Source organism: Malus sylvestris, chromosome 5 (genome assembly GCF_916048215.2).
Source record: "Malus sylvestris chromosome 5, drMalSylv7.2, whole genome shotgun sequence".
Taxonomy (NCBI): Eukaryota; Viridiplantae; Streptophyta; class Magnoliopsida; order Rosales; family Rosaceae; genus Malus; species Malus sylvestris.
The window spans coordinates 1881434-1907514 of NC_062264.1; the positions used below are offsets into that span (position 1 = coordinate 1881434).

At 40.2% G+C, this 26081-nt stretch overlaps 1 long non-coding RNA gene and 1 pseudogene across 1 annotated transcript; one reads left to right on the forward strand and one right to left on the reverse strand.

Annotated features, from left to right (window-relative positions):
- Positions 1 to 3941: 3941 nt before the first annotated feature.
- Positions 3942 to 9351, reverse strand: LOC126621543 (uncharacterized). Its single transcript, XR_007623082.1, has 3 exons — positions 9329 to 9351; positions 4397 to 4576; positions 3942 to 4309 (listed from the first exon to the last, which is right to left on the reverse strand). It is a non-coding gene; the product is annotated as an uncharacterized LOC126621543 (long non-coding RNA).
- Positions 4693 to 6688, forward strand: LOC126621524 (uncharacterized; annotated as a pseudogene).
- Positions 9352 to 26081: the final 16730 nt, after the last annotated feature.

The following is a 26081-nucleotide window of genomic DNA, read 5'->3' on the forward strand; positions in this document are numbered from 1 at the left end:
TAATGGGCTTGCTGAGAGTAAAAATCTTTCCTCTTACCAAGAGACAGATACGTTTGGTGACTTAGCGAGTAGCATGGGTATCTGAATGGCCAATATCTCATCACTTGGTAAAACTTGACTTTCACTTCCCACTTGTTGATAGGGGTTAACCATATGGGGGTTCCCTTGGTATATCTTTGCTTCAGCGGAGGCGTGGTTGTAAACCTGTGCCATCACCTTAGAGTAAGTCTTCCAAGTGTTGGCATTAATCATGTACTTGAAGAAACAATCACGTAGGCCTGCCGTGAAAGCCTTGGTGGCGGTCTTGTCATCTGCCTCAGCGCAGTGAGAATACTTATGGTTGAAGCGACCGACATACTCTCGTAGTAACTCGCCCGGCTTCTGGAAAATAGTGTACAAGTCATCTGCAGAATGCAAGCGATTGGTCTGGAAGATGTGTTGAGAGACAAACAGTTTCCTCAGTTCCTCAAATGAGTCTACTGTCTCAGGTGGAAGACGGCAATACTAGTTTAGAGCTCCGCCAGAGAGGGTGGAGGGGAAGAGAAGACATCATTCTTTGTCGGTGTGCATCTGATATGCCATGGTGGACTCAAAGAGGTTAAGGTGTTCAATTGGGTCCTCCCTTTCAGTATAGAGTTGTAAACCAAGCTTTTGTTTTGTCTTCGCCTGAAGGGGGGTGTCGAGGATCCTTCTTGTGAGAGGGTCAGGCCTGGGTTGGTTCCAGTCAGGTAGCTCAGCCTGACGTTCGGCCTTCAACTTGTTTACTTCCTCAACGAGCTGTAGGACAAAGGGGTCCTGAGTGGAGTCATGTACCACTGGAATTTTCTTTCGTAAGTCTCCATCGCCTCTTGGAAGTAGGAAAGTTTGAGTAAGGGCGTGTGGTTTTTTCTTAGACTCGCCGTACTGACTTCTAGGGCGAGTCTGTCAGAATACCTTAGAGTCACATGTACCTTCATGTTCCTCTGGGACCTGTCGTTCCTTCCCTAGATTGACAGCTGGCCTGGGTCGTGAGAGGGGATCGAATCTTTCAGAAACCTTTGGGTCATTGATCTTCGAGCATATGTGGAGGGGATTCTCTCGACGTTGCTTTAGGAAGCCTTGGCAGTCACGATAAACGACTTTCGATCCTTCCACTCATTCTGTAAGGAGGTGTCTTCCTCCACTTCTCTTGCTTTGGGTGGAAACAGCTGGGTTGAGAGAAGTATCATGTTGATCAATGTTTTGATGATTAGCTCGCTCCTCATCAGGGATACCCATGTCGAAGGAAGGTGACCCTCCGTGTTGGGGTCACCCAGATGATGGTTGATGTCCACAGGGGTAACAAGCTCGCGTGTTTGAGTACGCCTAGTTTCGTGGAGCTTCTCATACTACTCCTGGAGGACCTCATTCTTCATCCCTATCTTGTTATTCTGAGCGTCTAGCTCATCGACTTTAGCCTGAAGAGCAAACGTTTTTTTGTTCTTTCTTTCGTTGCTTCGCACCAGGTGCAAGATGGGTGTCATTCTGTGTGCTGTGGCTTCCTTCGCTCCCCATATTGGAAAGGGATGCCTAGTCAAAAGAAAGTGTACAAATGGTGGAAACCAGCTTAACAAAGCTGAAGAGAGTGGGAATAAGTGTCGTTCCTACAGACGGCACCAAATGTTGATGCACAAAATCAGTAAGGACTTTGGTACAACAGAAAGTGTCAAGTTTGTGACCTTCGCTAAATTGCTCCGATCACTAGTGTCGATAAGTATGCAAATGGATAGAGATAGGGAAGCAAACACAAAATGTACGTGGTTCACCCATATTGTCTACGTCCACGGAGTAGAGGAGTTCTCATTAATTGTGAAGGGTTTACACAAGTACATAGGTTCAAGCTCTCCTTTAATGAGTACTAGTGAATGATTTAGTACAAATGACATTAGGAAATATTGTGACAGAATGATCTCTATTTATAGAAGAGAGTTTCTAGTTTCATTCTGACTTTGACACGTGTCGTGTTGTGATTGGCTTCTGATGTTGACACGTGTCACACTATGATTGGCTTCTGATGTCGACACGTGTCGCGCTGTAATTGGCCTCCTGGTTTGAGGGAAACTCCTTTGGGTCCTTGACGGTATAACGTTGACCGGTGCTTAGTAGTTTCGGGATTGGTTAAGTATGGTGCAAACAAATGTAATATTTGAGGATAGCTGGAACTGACGGATCGGAAATCTGACGTACGGACATTCCCGAATTAGATTTCTAAGTTAGTAAAATTAATTGTTAACCGCCACCTAATTCTAGCAATTGGCGGAGATCCGACCGTTGGATAGCGATGAGAATTTAGTATGTGGTTCTATGAGCATAATGTGGACTTTGGGAAGTTATGGATTAGAAATCCAAGGTACGGATCTTCCGGATCGAATTACGTAAGTAGTGGACCCTACCGTTGACCGAGAGGTGACTTTTGATCAATATGTCTTGAAACGTTTTAAATACTAAATCTAGTACCACGGGATACTAAGCGAAGTCTAGTGGGGTCACATTGGTTAGAGAGTAACTATAATATATGTGATATAATTACTACCTTAATTTCTTATATTAATATCATTTGTGAATATGATTTGGGTTATAAATGAAATTTATATTGAATTGTGAATTATATATACATATATGCCATAGACCCGTGTTGATTAAATGTGAATTCTATTGAAATGTTATTTTATTTTTGGCCATTGATCTATTTTCATTAAGTATGATTTGACTTGTGCATTGGAAATATGGTTTGTATTGTATGATTGGATTGATGTGATGAAATGCGAGGACTAGTAGTGGACCATTAACCTATTGTTATGGGGTTAGTTGCTTCAAAATATGTTTCAACCCTCGTGTCATTATTTCATTCTCGTTTCGTTGAGTATTTGTACCTTGAGTAACTTGATCCATGTCTTGTTTCATTGATTGGTGTTACACATTCTACTCCGCGATTCCGTTGAGTGATGGTCCGGAATCGTATCCTGGTTTGGATTCTGTTGAGTGATGGTCCGGAATCCGTTCTACTCTACAATTCCGTTAAGTGATGGTTTTACTCCGCGATTCCGTTGAGTGATGGTCCGGAATCGTATCCTGGTTTGGATTCCGTTGAGTGATGGTCAGAAATTCCTTCTACTCTGCGATTCCGTTGAGTGATGGTCCGGAATCGTATCCTAGTTTGGATTCTGTTGAGTGATGGTCTGGAATCCCTTTTGTTGTCTTGGCTCTGTTATGTAGTCCAAAATCCCGTTCTTCCGAGTTGTAAACTTCAACCGAACTGTGTCGCTCTAGCCCTGCATTTCGATGAGTGGTATGTGATATTAATGATTGTGATGGTTGGCATTATTGTTTGATGTAATTATGGAATGATGTTGGTTATGGTTATTGTAATTATGATTAGACTCGTTTACCATTGTGACTAGTGAATATGATTGTGCTCCGTCGTTTGTTCTTTGTAATATTGTATGATATGCTTTGTGATATATGGTTGAGGCATAGCGATTTATGTGATGAATATTCGATTGTAGTGAAATGGTGAACTACGAATGGCTTGATCCTTATTGAGGGTACGTAGGCAGTCTAACGAGGAGGTTAGATGCAGCCATAAAGTATATAAAAATTTCTATGTGATTTGGATCTTGAATTATGCTATGTACATATTCCGAAGGTGAGGTATGTTCGAGATACAGGTATTTGGTGGCGTCACATGTCGATTCTGGTCGTATATCGGGATCGGGGCGTGACACTATATATGTACACAACAATTGCAGCTTTGTTAGAACTCTCTGCTCCTTCAAACTTGTAATAGCATCTAATAAGGTAATCCAACCTAAGAACAACTAGAGGAGTTTCTATAGGGGTAGTCAATAAGCACATCAATAAATAAAAGAATGTCATACAATACAATGTTTATTTGCCATTCAAAGGAAAGATGAGATTTGAACTCTTCTCAAAAAATATTTTTGTAAATGTAGGAGGATATTAAAATATTGCCTTGCAAATTAGTAAACATAACCATCACAGAGATGATGTGATCAAATTCATTTGTGCCGACTGGCATCAACATTTTCATGCCATCTGTGCAGAAAATTACAAACCACCCAAAAACCAAAACAAACCCACTTGTAGTTTTAGCTCACTAACCTCATTGAATCAAAACAAATTCAATCATAAAACATGAAATTAACAACAACCGAAAATAAACATCCAAAAACCAAACCAATTAACAAAAGAAAAAAACAAACCCACTTGTGGCTTTAGCTTAGAACTTACCCCTTCCCCTCTTGGCGTTTTTATCTTTTCAGATGAAAACCTGTTGGAAAATCGAAAACCAAATGAGAAGACATAGCAGAAAAATGACAAGGAGAACAACAACTGAGTATAAAATGAAACAAAGTACCTGTACATGATCTTTTCTTCATATCTTCATTGTAGGTGAGAATGTTGTTTATACCATATTTAGGGCCTCGTATTTAGATCTCGTACAAATACTCGAGGGACTTAAATATAATTATGTGATAAAGGAAGGGGTAAATATGTAATAAGTGAGGAGTCCTTATTCTATAAAAGGACCGCTCACCTTCACAATTAGGGAGGCCAATTCCTAGGCCGTCTCAACCCCTCTCAAAGCTCTCACTCTCAGAGCTCTCTCTCCCTCAGATAAATACATATTCAATGTGGATGTAGCCAAAACATTGGGGTGAACCACGATACATCTTGTGTTATTTACATTTCTTGTAGATTCACGGTCGGATTTACGTTGTTCCAATACCTCTGGTTTTGTGCATCAACATTTAGCGCCGTCTGTGGGAATCGACACGAAAAACTATGTCGGTTCTCTTTCATTTTTTCACTTCCACCGTGAATCTGCAGAATCTGCAAATCTGCAAAACCTGCAAAATCTGCAAAAACCCATGAACCCAAAGCTTTCCCAAAAAAACCCAGAAACAGAAGAAACCAAATCTCTCTCTACTTAAACGGTGCGGGAAAAGTTGGTGACGGATCTGGCTCCACCTCCGCCAAGTAGCAAAGATCTTGGCCTCTGCTGAGATGAGCTCCTCCAGTCCCCTGCTCCATCAAATCCTGCTCAGCATTGCTGGACCTCTACTCCGGTGAACAAGCTCACCAGCAGGCGTTTGGTCTTCGGCTTTGCATCCAACCTCTTTATTGAAGCTAGTAAACAAAAAACCCCAATCCGTCTCTCTCTTTCCTCACTTTCTTTCTCCTATGTCTGTCATTTCACCAGCCAAAAACGGCTGCCACGCACACCTCCACCACATACTCTCTAATCCATAAATCCCCAATTTACACCAAAAAAATCCACTCTCCTCACCTTCCTGCATTTTCCGATCGAACGCGAACTCCGCCATGGCTATGCAGAGCGGAATAGGGGTTTCCAAGATCCTGATCTTAGCTGGGGCAGGGTATACTGGCACCATCCTTCTTAAGAAGGTAAATTATCCGAGCTGCTCGGAGAACTTCAGTCATTGTTAAATGGATCCGGGGAACACGCAGACGGTGACTATGATTCCCTCACATCACAGATTAGCCGAATGACAGCTGAGATCAGGCAAATTGGCTCGTCGCGTGGCGGGGGAATGGTTTTTGTGAATGGGAACGGTAGCCAAATTGGTAATATGACATCACTAATAATGCCAGCAACTACCTTGGGAGCAGTGGGTTATGGATACATGTGGTGGAAGGGTCTAAAATTCTCAGATATGATGTATGTGACAAAGCGTGGTATGGCTATTGCTGTTGAGAACTTGACAAAAAATTTGGATAACGTGAAAAAGGCTGTTACTAAAGCAAAGAAACACCTGACGCAGAGAATTCGGCATGTGGATGACAAAATGGCAGAGCAAAATGAGCTTTCAAGGTCAATTAAAGAAGATGTTGCTGGAGTGCAACATTCTCTCACTGATATTGACTATGACTTGAGTAGATTGCAGAGCATGGTTTCTGGTTTGCAGCAGCTCAGGCTTTTTCAGAAGTTCAAAAGATGGAGTCTTTAACGAGAAAAAGGGAGAATTTGCAAAAGAAAGGGACTGGGCCTATCAAGTCTTCAGTTGACAATGGCGGTGGAGGAAGCGAGTCGCTCACTGATTCGAGCAGTGGTGACTCGAGAGAGACTAGCAGTACGAGCCGATCCCAGTCCTCATGATTCTCAGGGCACTGATGAGTTAGCAGGGACCAAGTCTCGTGAAGAACCATATCCTGATAATATGGATATTATGGTAAGCAGGGGGCAAGCAAGGAATAATGTGGACGAACCTGATCTTAATGCCGAGGATGCAACAACCAGATTAGATATGGATTTCTTTAATCATCCAGCTGCTTTTGAAAACTGTGTAAAGGAAAAGTGGTGCAGTCATAGAGGGGTCATGTGATCACAAAGAAGAAAAGCAAAAACACTGATAGAAGCAATGCTATTGGCAGATTTAGATCAAAATCCATTGTGCCTACGCATGAAAAGAAAAAGAAAGTGAAAAGAGAAAGCAAAAGGGAAGCATATGGGAACACTGCAAAAGGGAAGCACATGGGGACATTGCAAAAGCAAGGAATAAACACCCCATCAAAATGATGTAATTTATTTTTATTATCTTTCGGAGACATCTGTATAAACCCCATCAGATGGTAACTAAAAAAAAAAGGGCAAGCCCAAAATAATGGGCTGCAATGTCATATGGAAGGCAAATGCCCATATGCCCAAAAGAGCCAGGCCCTCTATTATCACCAACCAGGTGATCAAAAGTACGCCCAGTACTCCAAAATTATTCGGCAACCTGCTGCTATTACCACCAACCAGGTGATCAAAATTACGCCCAGTACTCCAAAATTATTCGGCAACCTGCTGCTATTACCACCAACCAGGTGATTAAAAGTACGCCCAATACTCCACAATTATTCGACAACTTGCCGCTATTACCACCAACCAGGTGATGAAATGTACAACCCGTACTCTAATATCATTTGGCAATTAGCCATTTCATGCCACCAACCAGGTGATGAAATGTACAACCCGTACTCTCCTTCATGCCACCAACTAGGTGATCAAAAGTACGCCCAGTACTCCAAATTATACATGAGCATTACTCATGTCATTCATACATAAACATTCATGAGCATCACCCATGACAACATCCATGAGCATCACTCATGTCAATCTAAACATTCATGAGCATCACTAATGTCAATTAGCTTCAAAAGCTTCATTTACAGAGCTCTAGCTTCAAAAGCTTCATTTACAAAAGCTCCAGCTTTGAAAGCTTCATTTACAGAGCTCTAGCTTCAAAGCTTCACTTGTAAAAGCTTCACCTACAAAGCTTCAGTGCAGGGTACACAACTACCGCCTCCAAACAACCGCCACTTCGGCCCATACATGGATTCAATTTGAAGTCTCCAGCCAACATACCCTATTGATCAAAGACTTGGGGGACTACATTATGTACCATATATTGGGCCTCAACTGGGCCTCATGAAAAATACTTAGGGGACTTAGCCCATATTTATGTATTGAAGAGCGAGCCCTTATTCTATAAAAGGGACTCCCTCACCATCATTAGAGAGCATCAACTCTAGTCCATATTTATGTATTGAGGAGCGAGCCCTTATTCTATAAAAGAGACTCCCTCACCATCATTAGAGAACATCAACTCTAGCCCATCATTCATGTATTGAGGAGCGAGTCCTTATTCTATAAAAGGGACTCCCTCACCTTCCACACCACGAGCCAACCAAGGCAACATAAGCCACAAGCCAAGCAGTCTCGCAGCATGTGCTACTTCTAGTTGAGCATCATTTCAGATTGAGCACCGCCTCATATCGAGCATCAGTTCAAGACAACATCTAGTTACTTCGGCCCACACATGGACTGAATTTTAAGTCTCCAGCCAAAAAACTCTCTTGACTGAAGACTTGGGGGACTACTGTTGTTGACCCTTAAAATTACAAAGCCTACGTGGCGCGCAGGCCGAATATATTCTAAGCTAACTACGTCCTTCGGTGATTGCGGGGCGTGCCAACTCGTCGGCCGAGGCTCGGCCGAGGAGTAAATTTGATGATGCTGCGTTGGGTCGCGCTACTGACTTCTGCGTCTTGCGATTGCGGCCGAGAAAGGAACGCGTCTCGGCCTCTTGGGTTCTCGAGCCTGAAGACAAGGCTGCTATTTCTTACAAAGTTCACGAACCGAATTCGGCTTACAATGTGCCGAATGTAATAACTGTAACACCTCACCTCGCCGAGAAGGCTAATGAGATGACCTCGACCAACAAGGATTCGAAAACCCTTCTCGACCGAGACTTGGATAGGCAATCGACCGTTCTCGCCGCAGTGCTGTTGATGCCAACGGAAGATACTGCGAGACCGACCGACTCTACGGTGACAGAGCTATCTATGCCGACTTAAGATATCACCGGTTGCTTCCACAGTGCTGTTGATGCCAACGGAAGATGTGTCAGCGAAAAAGGAAAAGAAAAAGATCTCAAGTTGTGAGAGTTTGCGCAGGGCAATTTTGTATTGATTTTTGTGGGGGCCTTTGAATGATGCACTGCCTCTGTATTTATAGAACCTGATGTACTTGCTTGGCACGGCCTGACTCTTATTTCAAATTCCCTTGATCTTTAAAGGATTTGATCTTTGGTGACGTGGCTTCACCACTTGCTTTCCTCCATCCATCTTTACGGAACCAACCCAAGAAATAAGCATTAAAAACCTAGCCTACCTTATCATCACATCACCAAAAAGACCTACGTTCCTAGGCTTCCTTTAAATGAATATTAAATTCATTTTATCTCATAATTTCATCCCATCCATGCATCATGCATGCATCTCAACAAACCATCTTGATCGATTCCGAGCTACGTGCTCAACAACATTTATCCACCATTTATCACCCACTTTTAAATGGATAATAACAATAAAATACTCCAATGCTCTAATCTACCACACGTTTAAATCCCAAGAACCCCAAATTAAATTGAACTGTACTGCTCACTTTGAAGATATAATTTGCACCTCATCTTGTACAAGAAAATATCAAGATAATTTTTTAAACGATAAATATCATGATAAAAATCATAATATTATCCTTTAACAATAAAAATTATCTCCACTTTTCCATCCGACGGTTGAGAACTACGTTTTCTCAACGGCCTTGATTACATGGGCCGATGGTGTAAATTTGGGTCCAAACAACTGTTTATACCATATTTAGGGTCTCGTATTTAGATCTCGTACAAATACTCGAGGGACTTAAATGTAATTAAGTGATAAAGGAAGGGGCAAATATGTAATAAGTGAGGAGTCCTTATTCTATAAAGGGACCTCTCACCCTCACAATTAGGGAGGCCAATTCCTAGGCCCTCTCACCCCTTTTCAAAGCTCTCACTCTCAGAGCTCTCTCTCCCTCAGATAAATACATATTCAGTGTGGACGTAGCCCAAACCTTGGGGTGAACCACGATACATCTTGTGTTATTTATATTTCATGCAGATTCACGATCGGATTTACGTTGTTTCAAGACTTCCGGTTTTGTGCATCAACAAATGTTATGTGATCAATAGCAAAGGAACCCAATTCAAGGCTTAAACGTAGCTTATCACTACACTGAAATGACAAAGAGAATGCATATTATATCCATCTTTTCAGGCAATCATTAGATAGATGTGTTTCAATAGAGTTCATTATTCTGCACATAAATTGTTCACCTGAAATTATTAACCATTAGTTCCAAATAAAACGCAGATATTCAAACTATATAACTTGAGATGAGAGGAGAATGGAAAGCATCGTTAAACAAAAATTGCAAGAAAATTTAACTAACTAAAAGTACAAAGACCTTAATTAACAGAGTGAGTTTATCATACTTGTCAGCCTCGACAGCTCATTCTTTGGATCCAAAGGCACCTCAACCTATCACGCAAAAATAAATTGCTTTTCATGATTACAATAGCCAACCAACCAACACTCATTTGATAAAATTGAACATTTGGAGTTACATATCCACATATTCCACATATTTAAGATCAAACAAACCTTCTCATGAAGACCACCCAAAGGTCCATTAGTGAGTTGTGTGAACTTAATAGCTTCCTGCATAGAAGTGAAATAAGAAACCTTAATTGAACAATGTTAAACGTGTGTTGACCATCTTGACCTTCGATGAAATCATCTTGACCCGACCAAGATATTTCGTCGCCTCGCACTAAATTGAACAATGTTAAAAACTTGACTCGACCAAAAAGTGGCGAGGCAAATTTGTAAAACCAAAAAGTTAAAAAATTTATAATGTTTGCTCGACGAAATTTTTTGTCGGGCAAAAAATATAATTTTTTTAAACAAATATTGATGATATATTTCATTGTAATTATATTAATTAAAAAAACTATAATTACTGAAAGCTTTAAAAAGTATTTAATTACGTTTAAAATAAAATTATTCGTATGTTTATGTTAAAATGACTAAGCTAATAAACTTAACTACTCATCCTAAGTGATATGTATTGATTTATTAACTGTTTATTGTAAAGGCTCTCCAGGTTTTGTGAACCTTAGTTTGGATGAAAAAATTTAAGATTACTAAGGAATTTTAAAATGACGGAAATTGAAATGATGTGATTTATTTTATAGAATTTGTGAATTTTCTTGTTTTGTTAAGCTAAAAGAACAATATAATTGAATATGGAATTTGTTATTTTTAAGCTCTCAATCATAAAAATTGAGAAATGACATCTATTTACATGAAATTTAAACCTGGGAATTGGAGGTCCCAAATTTCAAGTTTTTTTTCCATGTGGAAATTATAAATTTCTATGTTTATGAATCCAAACAAGGAAATTGATGCATGTCAATTTATAAATTCCGACTTTTATCCAAATTCTAAATTTATTTTTTTCATCCAAACAAAGTGTAGGAGAGTGACCGGCACTTCCCTATGGAAATCCAAGATTTCGTTGGTTCAAGCCTTCAAGGTGGTCTCGCGTCAAAGAGGGAAGAGAGGACTCCGTGTGAGTCTAGGCGTTCGTGGTGTGGAGTAGCATTCAAGCTTTTCTCTACGCGGTGTGTTCGACTCTGTGTGGGAGTGGTTCTGGGTTGAGAAGAGTTTAGTCATAATGGAGGAGATGGTTTCTAGGTTTTCTGGTCGATTTGGGATTACGGAAGACGAACAGAAAGTGGTGTTTATGGACAAACAAGAGGCTCTAACCTTGAAGTCGAATAAGGTGTTTCTTGTGGGTAAAATCCTTACCCATAAGGCATTTGAATAAAGAGAGCTTCAAACAACATATGAGGAATATTTGGAGTTCCAAGGCTAATGTTCTGATATTTGAGTTGGAGAATGATATATTTGGATTTGGGTTTAACTTGAATCAAGAGCGTTATATGGTGCTTAGGAGTGGTCCGTGGCTATACAATAAGCAAGCGCTATTAGTTCTTGAAGAAGCTAACGATGTCACTAAACCAATGGCTATGGCATTGCAGTTCCAGGAATTTTGGATTCAGATCAAAGGGCTTCGTTCTGTTATACGACCAAGCAGATGGGAATGTTCTTACGCAACATATTGGGGCAATATGTGTTGACGGATCAAAGTGGGATGGACGAGCAGTTTGGTAGTGTTTTACGCATACGTGTGAGGATTTGATGTTAGTAAACCGTTGCGTCAGGGTGTGGCTATACAATTGGAGGGGAAAGTGGTGGAGATTGATGTTCGTTATGAGAAGCTACCTCTCACATGTTTTCTACGCGGTGTGTAACCGAATCATATTTATGATTTGTCCCTATATTTTAAAGATAGGCGAATTTTACGGTTTTTTCTCGTATCCGAAAGATAGTCAAATTTTCATCTCCAAATTCGTCATATTCGAGCAGTTATTCATGGTTATCGGGTTTGACAGGTTGAATTTTCATGTGCAAGCTAAAGGTGTGTCAAAGAATAAAAATTTGTGTAAAACTTAACTTGCCACTAGGTTATGTTGAGTGGCGCTACAATCCACTCAAAATATGACATGTGTTAAGTATGGTTTCATATTTATAACTTACATTTAGAGAGAGCCATACACAAACACAAAATTCTAATAATCAAACAAATTAATTATCTTAATTTGTCTCTTCCAGAATTTCATAGAAAAAATTAAGGTTACTCTTTCTCCCTGGTCGCTCTGGTACTACAAAAATACTTCTATGATCATTTTTATTTTCTTCAAGGACTATATATAGTTGAACAATTTCTTTAAACAAGCGATTCTTATTTTTCAAAAAAATGAGATCACACGCTCAGCCGTTGGATCTCTTTGAATTAGATCATGCGATTAGAATTTAAAGATGCTATATATATATATATATATATATATATATATATATATATATATATTTTCCTTTGTCTTCTTCCCCTTTCTCTGGTACTGATCTCTTTTTGTTCTTCATTCACACCTACATGTAACCATAATTGAACCGTGCGACTATAATTTTTGCCTTTTCTTTTGGTCATTCACACCTACATGTAGGTATAAAATATCGATGATATCGGAAATATCGGTAGTCTAAAAACATGGAAATTTCGATGGAAATATCGGGATATTATCGATATCAATAAAAATTGAATAAAAACCACGGAAATTGTAAGAAAAACTTGGAAATTTTTATTGAAACTTTGTAGGATGTTTATTTAGTCAATTATTAGTTTATCACAAAAAATTGGAAGGAAATGCATTGCATGATAGATATAACTGATTTAAGTTGATTATATAGCGAGCTGGCAAACATTGTGAGTGTAGAAAATATGTAGTAATTAATGAAAGAAGTTTAAACACACCATAATCATTTATATATAATGAATTATTACAATATTTTACACTTTATACATTGTATGGTAAAATACATGAGTGACTTAGTAAGGTCTAAAATATCGATGATATCGGAAATATCGGTAGTCCAAAAACACGGAAATTTCGATGAAAATATCGGGATATTATGGATATTTTAGACCATGCATGTAACCATAATTTTACTTCCCTTTCTCTCTCCCACTTTCTACTTTTCCCTTTTCTAATTTTAATTTAAATATTTTTAAAATTATAGTGTATTTAAACACACACATAGTACATTAGAACAAGTCCACAATTAAAAATACGCTGACGTTCAGCCCATTTAATCAACTCAAATAAATAGTGATTAACATCAATGAACAGTAATTGGCCAAATGCATCTTCAACTCTAAAAAATGGGCTGGCACCCGGCTAATTTAAAATATTATTAATTTTTTTTATAAAATAAAAAAACAATATTTAGTTTTAATTTCGAATATGATTTTTTACCAATCTTGTCACGTCACGTGTCATTATCCGAAAGTACTATTTTGTGAATAGATTTCTGATAAGATTTTCAACCTATTCCGATGCGCCACGTGTCACTATATGTTCACAATAATTTAGCCAAAATTTCGATAAGATTTTCAACCAATTTTGTCACGCCACGTGTCATTATCCGAACGTACTATTTTGTAAATAGATTTCTGATAAGATTTTCAACTTATCCCTACGCGCCACGTGTCACTATCGGTTTACAATAATTTAGCCAAGATTTCGATAAGATTTTCAACCAATTACGTAGTGCCACATGACATTGTCCAGAACATCATTCTTTCTTTTTTTGTCCATATAAACCCTACATTCATCCTAATTCATACACTAAACTCAATCATTTTTTTTTTTAGCTCAGAATCCTTCTTCATTGTTTTTAAATCTTGAGTTCTTACAATGTCTTCTTTAAGGATATTGTATGAAATCGATGAGCAACAGAAAAAATTGTTGGCACAACAAGAAGAATTGTTCAATCTCGAGGAAGGTGGAGATGAGACTTTCGCAATGGATGAGGATGATGAACATAGAAGGCAGAGAGTCTCACATTCTCGTCGTGTCATGGAAGCTGTGGGTCAGATATCCAAACTTAGACGTCTTGCAAACTTGGATAGAAAGAGGGAAAGACGAGGTAAAGATCTCTTGGAATAATATTTTATCCCCAACAGTTTATTCCCTAATCATATTTTTAGACGTTGTTTTAGAACGCAACGAAGTTTGTTCAATAAAATCATGAGTGCTATTTGCAACCATGATCCATACTTTATGCAAAAAAAATATGTTTTTCATGTTTTAGGTCTTCTTCCTGAGCAAAAAATTATTGTTGCCTTGCGGATGCTTCCATATGTTTTCTTTTCACGTTTTGGGCCGGTCTAGAAGCTAGCTTGGGCTGGGTACTAGACTAATAGGCTCAGTTGGAGTGAATTTGAGGGGTGCCAGGGCTGGGTACTAGACTATTAGGCTCAGTTGGAGTGAATTTGAGGGGTGCCAGCCTATGGAGATGGGCTGGAGTTGCTCTGTGTGACTTTTGACGGGTCTCTCTGCGCGGCCATGATTCTTGGACATTTTTTCTTCGGAATGAATTGTTTTGCTGATTAAAAGATAATCTTTACCGATATTAGCTTTGTAAAAATATTTTCATGGAACTTACTGGACGTTCATGCATTCCAATGATTAGGCAAATCCAAATTATAATATATTGGTTTAGGGTTATATTTGTGATCGGAGAGTTTTAGCCCATTCGGTTGAAGATGATCATTGCCTACCCCATTTTCTTTAGTGTAGAACTCGTTTGGATGTGCTTTAAATGACTGAAAGCGTTTTTTGTGAAAATATTTTTAGAAATAATCCTTAGTAAAATGTTAGTAACTTCTGAAAAAAAACACTTAAAATGCTTCCTGTGAGAAACACTAAAAAAAACATAACTAGTGTTTTCTTGTAGAAAACACTTAAAGTACTTTTGGAATCCAAAAACTTTTTTCCTAAAAGCGCTTTCAGTCATTTTAAAGCACATCTAAACGAGCCCGACATTGTTTGTTAAAAAAAGAAATATACTAACAAATTGAATTGGAACTTGTAAGAAATATTTGATTCATGGTTTCACCGTTTTCTTTTTAGATTTTTTTTTTGTTTTTATTTTTGGTTTTACTTATAAAAATATGAATCAAGTGCCACTGTTACTCAACATTTTAAATAGTGGCACACAAGCTTTTCTTGAGACAGAAAGCAAGACAGTCAAGATCATGCAAGTAATTGATTCGTACAATTATAAGAATTAAAATTTGAACTTAAGTAAGTTGATTTTGGTTAATCAAATTTTATTTCGTTTGTATATCTGTTCAATAACTCCGCCTATGTAAGTTTATCTTACATCGCCGGTCCCAAGCCCGGATAAAGGAGGAGGGGGAGGGCGTCAGGTAGTCGACAACCGGCACTCCATGATCACGTCGAATCCTTATGAAAATGAATCCAGAACGAAATCGCGCTAAAGCTAGGGCGTCACCCGTAAGTGGCGCGCTGTGTGGCCCAAGCACAGTGATAAGTGAGCAAGGGTCGCTGTATCTCCATCGACACCCGGATGCAGTGTTAAATGAGCAAAGGGGCCATAGAAACTTCTTTTCGAACGACTCCACTCAAAGTTGTTTGGGAGCATATGCTCCTATCAACTTTATACGAGACACACAAAAGAAGTACTTTGATCCTAATAGACGGGGGAGGGTGAAGAAGCTAGGACAGAAGGGTAGAGTTCAAGAGAGCAAAATGCGTTTAGGAACGTGGAATATAGGAACCTTAACGGGAAAATCTATGGAAGTAGTGGAAGTTATGGTGAGGAGAAGGATAAATATTATGTGCCTAGAAGAAACTAAGTGGGTTGGTCGTAAGGCAAAGGATCTAGAAAACTAAGGGTTTAAACTTTGGTATTCGGGCACAAATAGAACGAGAAACGGTGTTGGTATCATCGTGGACAAGACATTGACACAAGATGTTGTAGATGTCAAGAGGGTAGGAGATAGAATCATGGCAATCAAGATTGTAATAGGACAAGAACTTATCAATGTGATTAGTGCGTATGCACCTCAAGTAGGGTTGGATATGAGTTCGAAGGAGAAATTTTGGGAAGACCTTGGAGACTTGGTGCAAGGAATTGCTCAGACGGAGAAGTTATTTATAGAAGGAGATTTAAATGGACACGTGGGCAGGGAGACAGGCAACTATGGAGGTTTTCATGGTGGCCATGGTTTTGGGGAGAGAAACGAGGATAGGGAAGCTATCTTGGATTTTGCAATGGCATATGATCTCTTCTTAGCCAACACCTTCTTTAAGAAGAGAGAAGAACATGTGATCACCTACAAGAGTGGGTCGTCAAAAACACAAATAGATTTTCTTCTAATGAGGAAATGGGATCATATAACTTGTAAGGATTGCAAAGTTATACCAGGAGAGAGCGTGGCTAATCAACATCGCTTGTTGGTGATGGATGTACATATCAAAAGAGTGAGACAAAAGAACAAGACTTGGAAGTGCCCAAGGACTAGATGGTGGAATCTAAACGAAGAAAAACAAGCCATTTTCAAAGAGAAAGTAATCACCCAGTGTGTGTGGGATAGAGAGGGGGAAGCTAGCCAAATGTGGGATTCCATGGCTAGTTGTATCCGAAAAGTAGCAAAAGAGGTATTAGGAGAGTCTAAGGGCTTTGCCCCACACCAAAAGGAATCTTGGTGGTGGAATGAGGAGGTACAAACAAAGGTGAAGGCTAAGAAGGAATGTTGTAAAGCCTTATACAAGGATAGGACCGATGAAAATGGTGAAAGGTATAGAAAAGCGAAGCAAGAGGCGAAGAAAGCTGTGAGAGAAGCTAAGTTAGCGGCTTACGACGATATGTATAAACGACTAGATACCAAAGAAGGAGAGTTGGATATCTATAAACTAGCTAGAGTAAGGGAAAAGAAGACAAAGAACCTAAACCAAGTGAGGTGCATCAAGGATGAGGATGGAAAGGTTCTTGCTATAGAGAACGCGATTAAAGACAGATGGAAAGCTTATTTTCATAATCTTTTCAATGAAGGACATGAAAGGAGTGCTTCTTTAGGGGAGTTCAGTAACTCAGAAGAGTGTAGAAACTACTTTTTTTATCGTCGAATCCGGAAGGAAGAAGTGGTTGTAGCTTTGAAGAAGATGAAGCATAGAAAAACAGTAGGCCCAGACGATATACCAATCGAAGTGTGGAAAGTTTTGGGAGAGACAGGTATAACATGGCTCACTGACCTTTTCAATAGGATTTTGAAAACGAAGAAGATGCCAAATGAGTGGCGAACGAGCACTTTGGTGCCTATCTACAAGAATAAGGGCGACGTACAAAATTGCATGAACTATAGGGGTATTAAGCTAATGAGTTATACAATGAAGCTCTGGGAGAGAGTCATTGAGCATAGATTGAGGCAAGAGACACGGGTTTCGGACAACCAATTCAGGTTCATGCCAGGGCGCTTAACCATGGAGGCAATCTATCTCTTACGAAGATTGATGGAAAGATATAGAGATGGGAAAAAGGATTTACACATGGTCTTTATAGATTTGGAAAAAGTGTATGATAGGGTCCCAAGAGACATTCTTTGGAGGATTTTAGAGAAAAAAGGAGTACGAGTAGCATATATCCAAGCTATAAAGGATATGTATGAAGGAGCAAAGACTGCCGTAAGAACTCATGAAGGACAAACCGAAAGCTTTCCCATAATTGTAGAATTACATCAAGGCTCATCCTTAAGACCTTACCTTTTTGCGTTGGTAATGGATGAGTTAACAGGACATATTCAAGATGATATTCCTTGGTGTATGCTTTTCGCAGACGATATAGTGTTGATAGATGAAACTCAGGAAGCGGTGAATGCAAAGCTTAACCTTTGGAGAGAAGTGTTGGAATCTAAAGGTCTTCGCCTAAGCCGATCAAAGACAGAATATATGGAGTGCAAGTTCAGTGCAAATGGAGGCCAAAACGAGTTAGGGGTGAGGATCGGAGATCAAGAAATACCAAAGAGCGACCACTTTCGTTACCTAGGATCTATCTTGCAAAAGAATGGAGATCTCAACCATAGAATACAAGCTGGATGGATGAAGTGGAAGAGTGCATTCGGCGTGTTGTGTGACCGCCGTATGCCACTGAAGCTAAAGGGAAAATTTTATAGGACGACAATAAGGCCGGCGATGCTGTATGGCATAAAATGTTGGGCGGTGAAGCATCAACACGTACACAAAATGGGTGTAGCGGAGATGAGGATGCTTCGTTGGATGTGTGGGCACACGAGAAAGGATAAGATTAGGAATGAGGATATCCGGGGTAAAGTAGGAGTAGCCGAAATTGAAGGAAATATGAGAGAAAATCGGTTACGGTGGTTTGGACATGTGCAAAGAAGGCCTACTAACGCTCCGATTAGAAGATTCGACTATGGGACAGAGGTTCAGGGCCGAAGGGGTAGAGGAAGACCTAGGAAAACTTTGGAAGAGACTCTAAGAAAAGACTTAGAGTACTTGGATCTAACGAAGGACATGACACAGGACCGAGCACAATGGCGTTCTAAGATTCATATAGTCGATCCCACTCAGTGACTTGGATTTTCCAAGTCTCCAACCTAGAAGTTTTCCTCACTCGGGAAATTAAGGGAACACTACCTCAACCTACATGCTCCACTCACAAAGCTTCAACATACAAGCTTCAACAAAAGAAAATTCAAGGAACTTAGCGAAGAAGGCTTTGGTGTATTTAACACAATACGTTGAAATGAAAGAAAGCTTATTTATTGATATCCCCGATAAGTTACAAATATATACATATACATGAGTCAAAATAAACAAACAAGAGGGAGCCTTCACAAAGGTTGCTTAGGAGAAGTCTCAGCAGTCGGTAGAGCCCCAGAAATAGAAGGCATCGGAGGGGGATCATTCGGAGCCTCAGTATTGGACAGAACCCTAGAAGGAGGAGCATCAGAGGTTGATCATTTGGAGCTTCATTACGCGGTACAGCCCCGAAGACGAAGGCAATAAATGCCTTTGGAACAAACCCACAAATCTCTGATGATCAAGTAAAACCTGACCATCAGATTCCTTCATTTGGTCAAGCTTCCTCTTCTTGTTTGTAGCATAGTCATGTGCGAGCCGGTGCAACTGTTTATTCTCATGCTTGAGCCCTCTAATCTCCTGTTTGAGACTCATCACCTCAGCCGCCAATGATTCAACTTGGCGGGTTCGAGCAAATAGGCGTTGGGCCATATTAGACACAGAACCTGCACACTGAACACTGAGAGCCAGAGAATCCTTAACAGCTAACTCATCAGACCGTTTGGAAAGTAGTCTGTTATCTTTGGGAGTGAGAAGGCTCCTGGCCACCATCGCAGCTGTCATATCATTCTTCATCACGGAATCCCCAACGGTAAGAGGACCAGTAGGGGAGACGAAGGATGGGCGCCATATGTTGTCTGGAGAAGGCGGGGCTGCCTCTTCAACAAGGTTCAAGTCAAAACGACGGTCGGAGAGGCCAGACATTTTCAAAGGTGTTGAAGAGAGAAGAGGTCGGACAAATCAAGATTTTAGAAATGCAAGAATGGAGCTTCTACTGGTGGAGATTCAAGTGTGCTTTGGAACTTAATGTCAGCCCCTATAAAAATCTGCACTCGATGGAGTTTCAGAAATCGAAGAGGCGCCTGCTCAGAAATCGAAGAGGCGCTTGCTTTCTCAAAAGCTGGGCTGCTCAAAGACCACGAAGGCCGATCTCAGAAATCGAAGAGGCGCTTGCTTTCTCAAAAGTTGGGCTGCTCAGAGACCACGAGGGCCGATCTCAGAAATCGAAGAGGCACCTACTTTTCCAGCCTTGTCAGCACTTGTCACACGCACACTCAGCTTTGCGGAAATTATGGGCATTCTGTCGAAGACTTCTGGGGAAGTAGAAAGCACATGAATCTTACTGTTCAATCACCCACTTCTCACATGCAACAGTAGCTCATGGGTACCACATATAACTTTGCCAAAGTTCTCTGCCAAAGTTGAGACACGTGAAGCTTGCAACTCCCACTACATCGCTCTGACCAAGAAGGGTAAAAGAATAGCAAAGAAACAGCACTAACAAAGTTTAGACACATAAATTTTGAAGGTCTAGCTACCATATTATTACCCACAAGGGTAAAGGAACAGTACCACTGCTAGATAATTGGAAAGTCCCTGTGTGTCAACCTCTATGCTTTGTGGCAAGGTAGACTAGCAACATGCCCAACCTTTACTCACATTCGAGAAAACACTCCCAACAAGATTGCTTGCTCCAAAATCGAAGAGGCACCATCCTCCGAATCTCGAGAGCCAGACTCCCAACATGACTACTTTCTCAAAAATCGAAAAGAGGGTAAAGGAACAGTACCATTGCTGGATAATTGGAAAGTCCCTGTGTGTCAACCTCTATGCTTCGTGGCAAGGTAGACTAGCAAACATGCCCAACCTTTACTCACATTTGAGAAAACACTCCCAACAAGATTGCTTGCTCCAAAATCCCGCCCTCCGAATCTCGAGAGCCAGACTCCCAACATGATTACTTTCTTAAAAATCGAAGAGACACCGCTCTTCGATTCTCAAGAGCCAGACCCCCAGCATGATTGCTTTCTCAAAAATCGAAGAGGCATCGTTCTCTGAATCTCGAGAGCCAGATCCCCGATAGGATTGCTTGTTCGAAAACCGAAGAGGCACCACTTTCCCAACTTCAAGAGCCGGATCTCCTGGATAAAGCTTGTCTGTAATCTGCACACGCAACATCAGCTTTCCAGATACCACAGACCACTTTTTCAAAGTGCTCTGACAGAGTTAAAACATGTGAAGCTGACAGCTCCCACTACCGTGCTATGACCAAGCAGGGTAAAGGAATATCATTACTACTTGTTGTTAGGGAGACTCCTATATATGTCAACCTCCATCCCCAACGGACAGGCAGACCTGCAAAAATGCTCAACCCTTCCTCATATCTGAGAGGGCACTCCCAACGAAGCCTTTCGAAATATTCAGCTTTCTTTCCCCCCGATAATACCTCTGCAAACAAGCTATACTAGATCTAGAATATCTCATATCATCAGGGTTAAAAGCAAGAGTATCCCATATCATGCTTTTTCCCTGCCTTTTCCTTTGGCCTTGTTCTTACCTGCAAGACAAGGAGAAAGAGAGCAATCAGTCAGCACTTGGAATCAAGCTTCCAGCCAGGAACTGACTGCCTGGAACCCCTTACCTGATTACTTACCTGGCATTGCTCTCGAGTACTCATCTTCAACATCCTATGTTTCCAGGGAAGATACCGCATCTGCCTGAGGAACAGATAGGGCAAGTGAAAAGGATACAAGGAAGCATGTGGAGACAAGCGTAACAGCACACGTGCCGATACATCCACTACTCTGTCAAAAGCAAAAGTATCCCATATCAGCAGGGTCGAACGTACTCTAGATTTGATGGACTTGTTTTGACCCTCAAATTCTTCAGTCGGCCTTATACTCTGGAGGAAACCAGAAAACCCTCCAGCTCAGTTCAAGAATAAGCCTGTGGAAAGTTACTTCTTCAAAAGCAAAAGTATCCCATATCATCTCTTCTTATTTTTCTTCTCTTTATCCTTCATGCTGCTTGCAAGATAGGGAGAATGTGAACAATCAGCCGGAGCTCTGATTGTTTACCTTGTCTGTCCCCTCTTTCAGCAGATCCCCTAGTTTGGCGACTTGGGGGACTCCTACTACATAGTTTGTATCGCGCTTGACCAAGCCTGAAACTACAAGTAAGCTTCAAGTGAAATTGATACATTACCTTGTGCATCCCCACCAGTTAAAGATACCATCCCTGGATGGAGGAAGAGTACTTCCAGAGAAGATGCCACATCTACCTATGAGACAGATAAGGCAAGTCAAGACGATACGACACTCCGATACTTAGAAGTTTCGTGATTACGAGATCATTCTCCCATAATATTTCCTAATGTCATTTGTACTAAATCATTCACTTGTACTCACTAAAGGAGAGCTTGAACTTATGTACTTGTGTAAACCCTTCACAATTAATGAGAACTCCTCTATTCCGTGGACGTAGCCAATCTGGGTGAACCACGTACATCTTGTGTTTGCTTTCCTATATCTATCCATTTATATACTTATCCATACTAATGACCGGAGCAATCTAGCGAAGATCACAAAAAGCGACCGTTTTCGCTACCTAGGATCTATCTTGCAAGAGAACGGAGAATTAGATGGAGATCTCAACCATAGAATACAAGCTGGATGGATGAAATGTAAGAGTGCATCCGGTGTGTTGTGTGACTGTCGTAGGCCATTGAAGCTCAAGGGAAAATTTTATAGGACGGCAATAAGGCCAGCGATGTTGTATGGCACAGAATGTTGGGCGGTGAAGCATCAACACGTACACAAAATGGATGTAGCGGAGATGAGGATGCTTCGTGGGATGTGTGGGCACACGAGAACGGATAAGATTGGGAATGAGGACATCCGAGGTAAAGTAGGAGTAGCCGAAATTGAAGGAAAGATGAGAGAAAATCGGTTTCGGTGATTTGGACATGTGCAAAGAAGGCCTACTGACGCTTCAGTTCGAAGATGTGACTACGGGACAGAGGTTCAGGGCCGAAGGGGTAGAGGAAGACCTAGGAAAACTTTGGAAGAGACTCTAAGAAAAGACTTAGAGTACTTGGATCTAACGGAGGACATGACACAAAACTGAGCGCAATGGCGTTCTAGGATTCATATAGCCGACCCCATTTAGTGGGAAAAGGCTTTGTTGTTGTTGTTGTTGTTGTATATCTGTTCAATGTAGATGGATAAACACTGTATAAAAAGGAAAATGCAAGTTTTGGTATGCGTATTGTACCATTTTAATTTTTACTTTATTCTTCAATTGTTTATTTATGTTGTTTCAGTTACTCACAAACTCGCATAACGTATAATTTTAGAATGCCGATTGGAGTCGGGATACCACGATTGGCTGTGACTCTGTATTAGATTAGGGCATTGGAAACAAGTGAGTACCTAATTTCCTGACCAAATGACAAGGCCTGTGAAATGGGAACAGTACTTGGGGTACTGAAGAGTCAGTATCCAATTTCAATGACTATCTACGTGGCCCAATAATTTTAAAACATCTGTCAATCCGAGGACTTTGCCATCTCTGTAACCTTAAACCCGTGACCAAACAATAGTCTTCCTCCTCTCCAACAAGTCTGCGTAGATCTTCAGAGCCGGTCACGGCAACCTCGTCGGCTCCACCATCATCTTCCAGATACAAGCCATAGACTTCACTTCACCAATCTTGGCATCCACAGCCACACCGAGCTCGATCTCACTCGCCAAGATGAAGTCGGGTCATTCACACCGCCGACAAACCCACGTAGCTGCAGATTTCATAGCCGTCATTCGCACTGTAGCGGTTGAATCAACGGTTGGAAGAGGGACTGGGGCGGTGATGGATCAGTTGAGGAAAGAAGATGGATGAGAGAAGGTGGGCTGAAGAAGAAACCATAGCCATGGCTTGGAAAATTTGCAGATATCGTAGAGGAAGAGTTCTGTTTGGTATTGAGTTTTAAGAGTTGGTTCGCGTTTGGTTACAAAGTTAGCAGAGCTCCACTCACAAAAGTAATACCCACCCAATAAATATCTGACAGATCCGTTGGAAGCTCCACTTACACGCAATAAATGTGACCCACCCAATAAATGTCTGACGAGGCCCACTTACACGCAGAGCCGTTGGATTAATGATATTTATTAGAGCAAATCCAACCTTGCATGTAGGCCGGGGGACAGGGGGGAAGAAATGGCCTGAGGGCCTGTCAACCATCTCCAGCCATAAAGAGCCCGAGCTCGTGGAGAAGGCCTGTCAATTTGTGACAGCCCAGCAGCCCGAGCTCCCAGCCCTTTTTTTTTTTTTCTGTCAGGCACGTGCACCCCATTCGCGCGTGGGGGCGCGTTGCTCAACACCTTTTTAGAAAAATCAGGCGCCTTTTGCAGTGTCTCAGTTACCGTTGGGAAGCCACGTGGCTTCCCACGGTCCGTTCGATCTCAACGACTCCTTCATTTGGACCATTGGATTTCAACGGTAAAAAAAAAATCTTATTTAATATCAACCGTTCGATCTGAGATCAACGATCGATATTAATATGCTTTATAAATAAAGAAAAAATAGTTTTAAAATTAAGAAAAGTTACCGTTGTGACACGTGGCATAATTTGGAGTGTTGGAATTCTATTTTTTTTAAATCTAACGGCAGAGATTAATTATTTGAAAAAAAAATTAAAAAAAGGAAAAAATCCGAAAAAATTGTAAAAAATCTGAAAAAGAAATTTGTAAAAAATTGTTTTTACTTTTCTATAAATACCACTTCTTTTCCATCTACCTTACACCACAATTTCATATTTTCTCAACCACTTTCAATCAAATTCCTATCTTTCTCTCAAAGTTTCAATCCAATTTTTTTCCACAAAATGACTACTGATGCAGGTACGAATTGATCGCTTCTTGAAGATGTTGCGTTGTGCACTAGCTGGGTTGAAGTTACTCATAATTCCCTTACGGGTAATGAGATGCAGTTGCGAGAAATGTGGAGTTTAATTCATACCAAATTTCTTGAGCAAATGAGTGGGAAAAGAACCAAAAAATCGATGTCCAGTCGTTGGAAAATACTTAGCCATTCCTTTAGTACATGGAGAGATGCCTTGACACAAGCTAGTAGTAATGTTCGAAGTGGGGCAAATTATGCGGATGAGGTAAGATTATTTGTTTGTATTATTTATTTGTTACCTAATTTCATTATTATTATTATTTGTTTGCATTATTTATTTGTGACCTAATTTCATTATTATTATTTGTTTGTATTATTTATTTGTTACCTAATAATTTCATTATTATTATTTATTTGTTACCTAATTTCATTATTATTATTATTTGTTTGCATTATTTATTTGTGACCTAATTTCATTATTATTTGTTTGCATAATTTATTTGTGACCTAATTTCATTATTATTATTTGTTTGCATTATTTATTTGTGACCTAATTTCATTATTATTATTTGTTTGTATTATTTATTTGTTACCTAATAATTTCATTATTATTATTATTTATTTGTATTATTGATTTGTTACCTAATTTCATTATTATTATTATTTGTTTGCATTATTTATTTGCGACCTAATTTCAATTGTTCACGTATAATGAAATTATAAAACACACCAAATAAAACTAAAAAACTCACCAATTGGAATTACATAAACACACCAAATAAAATTACATAAACATACGAAATAATAAAAAACTCACTACAAAAAACACACCAAATAAAAATACATAAACATACGAAATAATTCACACCAAATAAAATTACATAAACATACGAAGTAATAAAAAACTCACTACAAAAACACACCAAATAAAATTACATAAACACACCAAATACAAACAAACATACTAAATAAACTTAAGTATCTTCAGCTTGTTTCAATGCCCACTGGTGCTCTATCAAGTCAATTTGCCGATCATTGTGCATAGATGACCTTTGAAGTGGAGTATATCGTTGAATGACCATTTCATTGTAACGTCCATCCCTTTCTAATGGCTCGTGTTGCACGGGTTCTTCAGTGGCATCATGTGCACAATATATCCGTGTTCTTGAATTGTTCATCGTGTCTGGCTCTGGCTAATATTCATCAACCGCATCATAATCGAACTCATCTTCCACAATCATGTTGTGAAGAATGACGCACGTCATTATGATGGATCGAAGTGACTCTACATCGAACATTCTGGCAGCACCCCTGAAGATCGCCCAACGAGCTTGAAGGATACCAAAACAACGCTCCACATCCTTCCTGCACCCCTCTTGACAGCTTGAAAAGTGTTTTTCCTTTGCACTTCGCGGACGTGGCACTGTTTTGACAAATGTTTCCCACCGTGGGTAAATGCCGTCAGCTAGGTAGTATGCCCCGTCGTACCTACGTCTGTTGACGACGTACGTGACTTTTGGTGCCTTTCCTTGCAGGACGTCGTTGAACACTGGGGATTGGGCAAGGACGTTGAGATCATTTTGAGCCCCCGGAACCCCGAAAAAGGCGTGCCATATCCATGTATCAAAAGATGCCACTGCCTCCAAAATGATAGATTTTGATCATTTTCTGTCCCCATATGCGCCTTGCCATGCACTTGGACAGTTTTTCCACGTCCAGTGCATA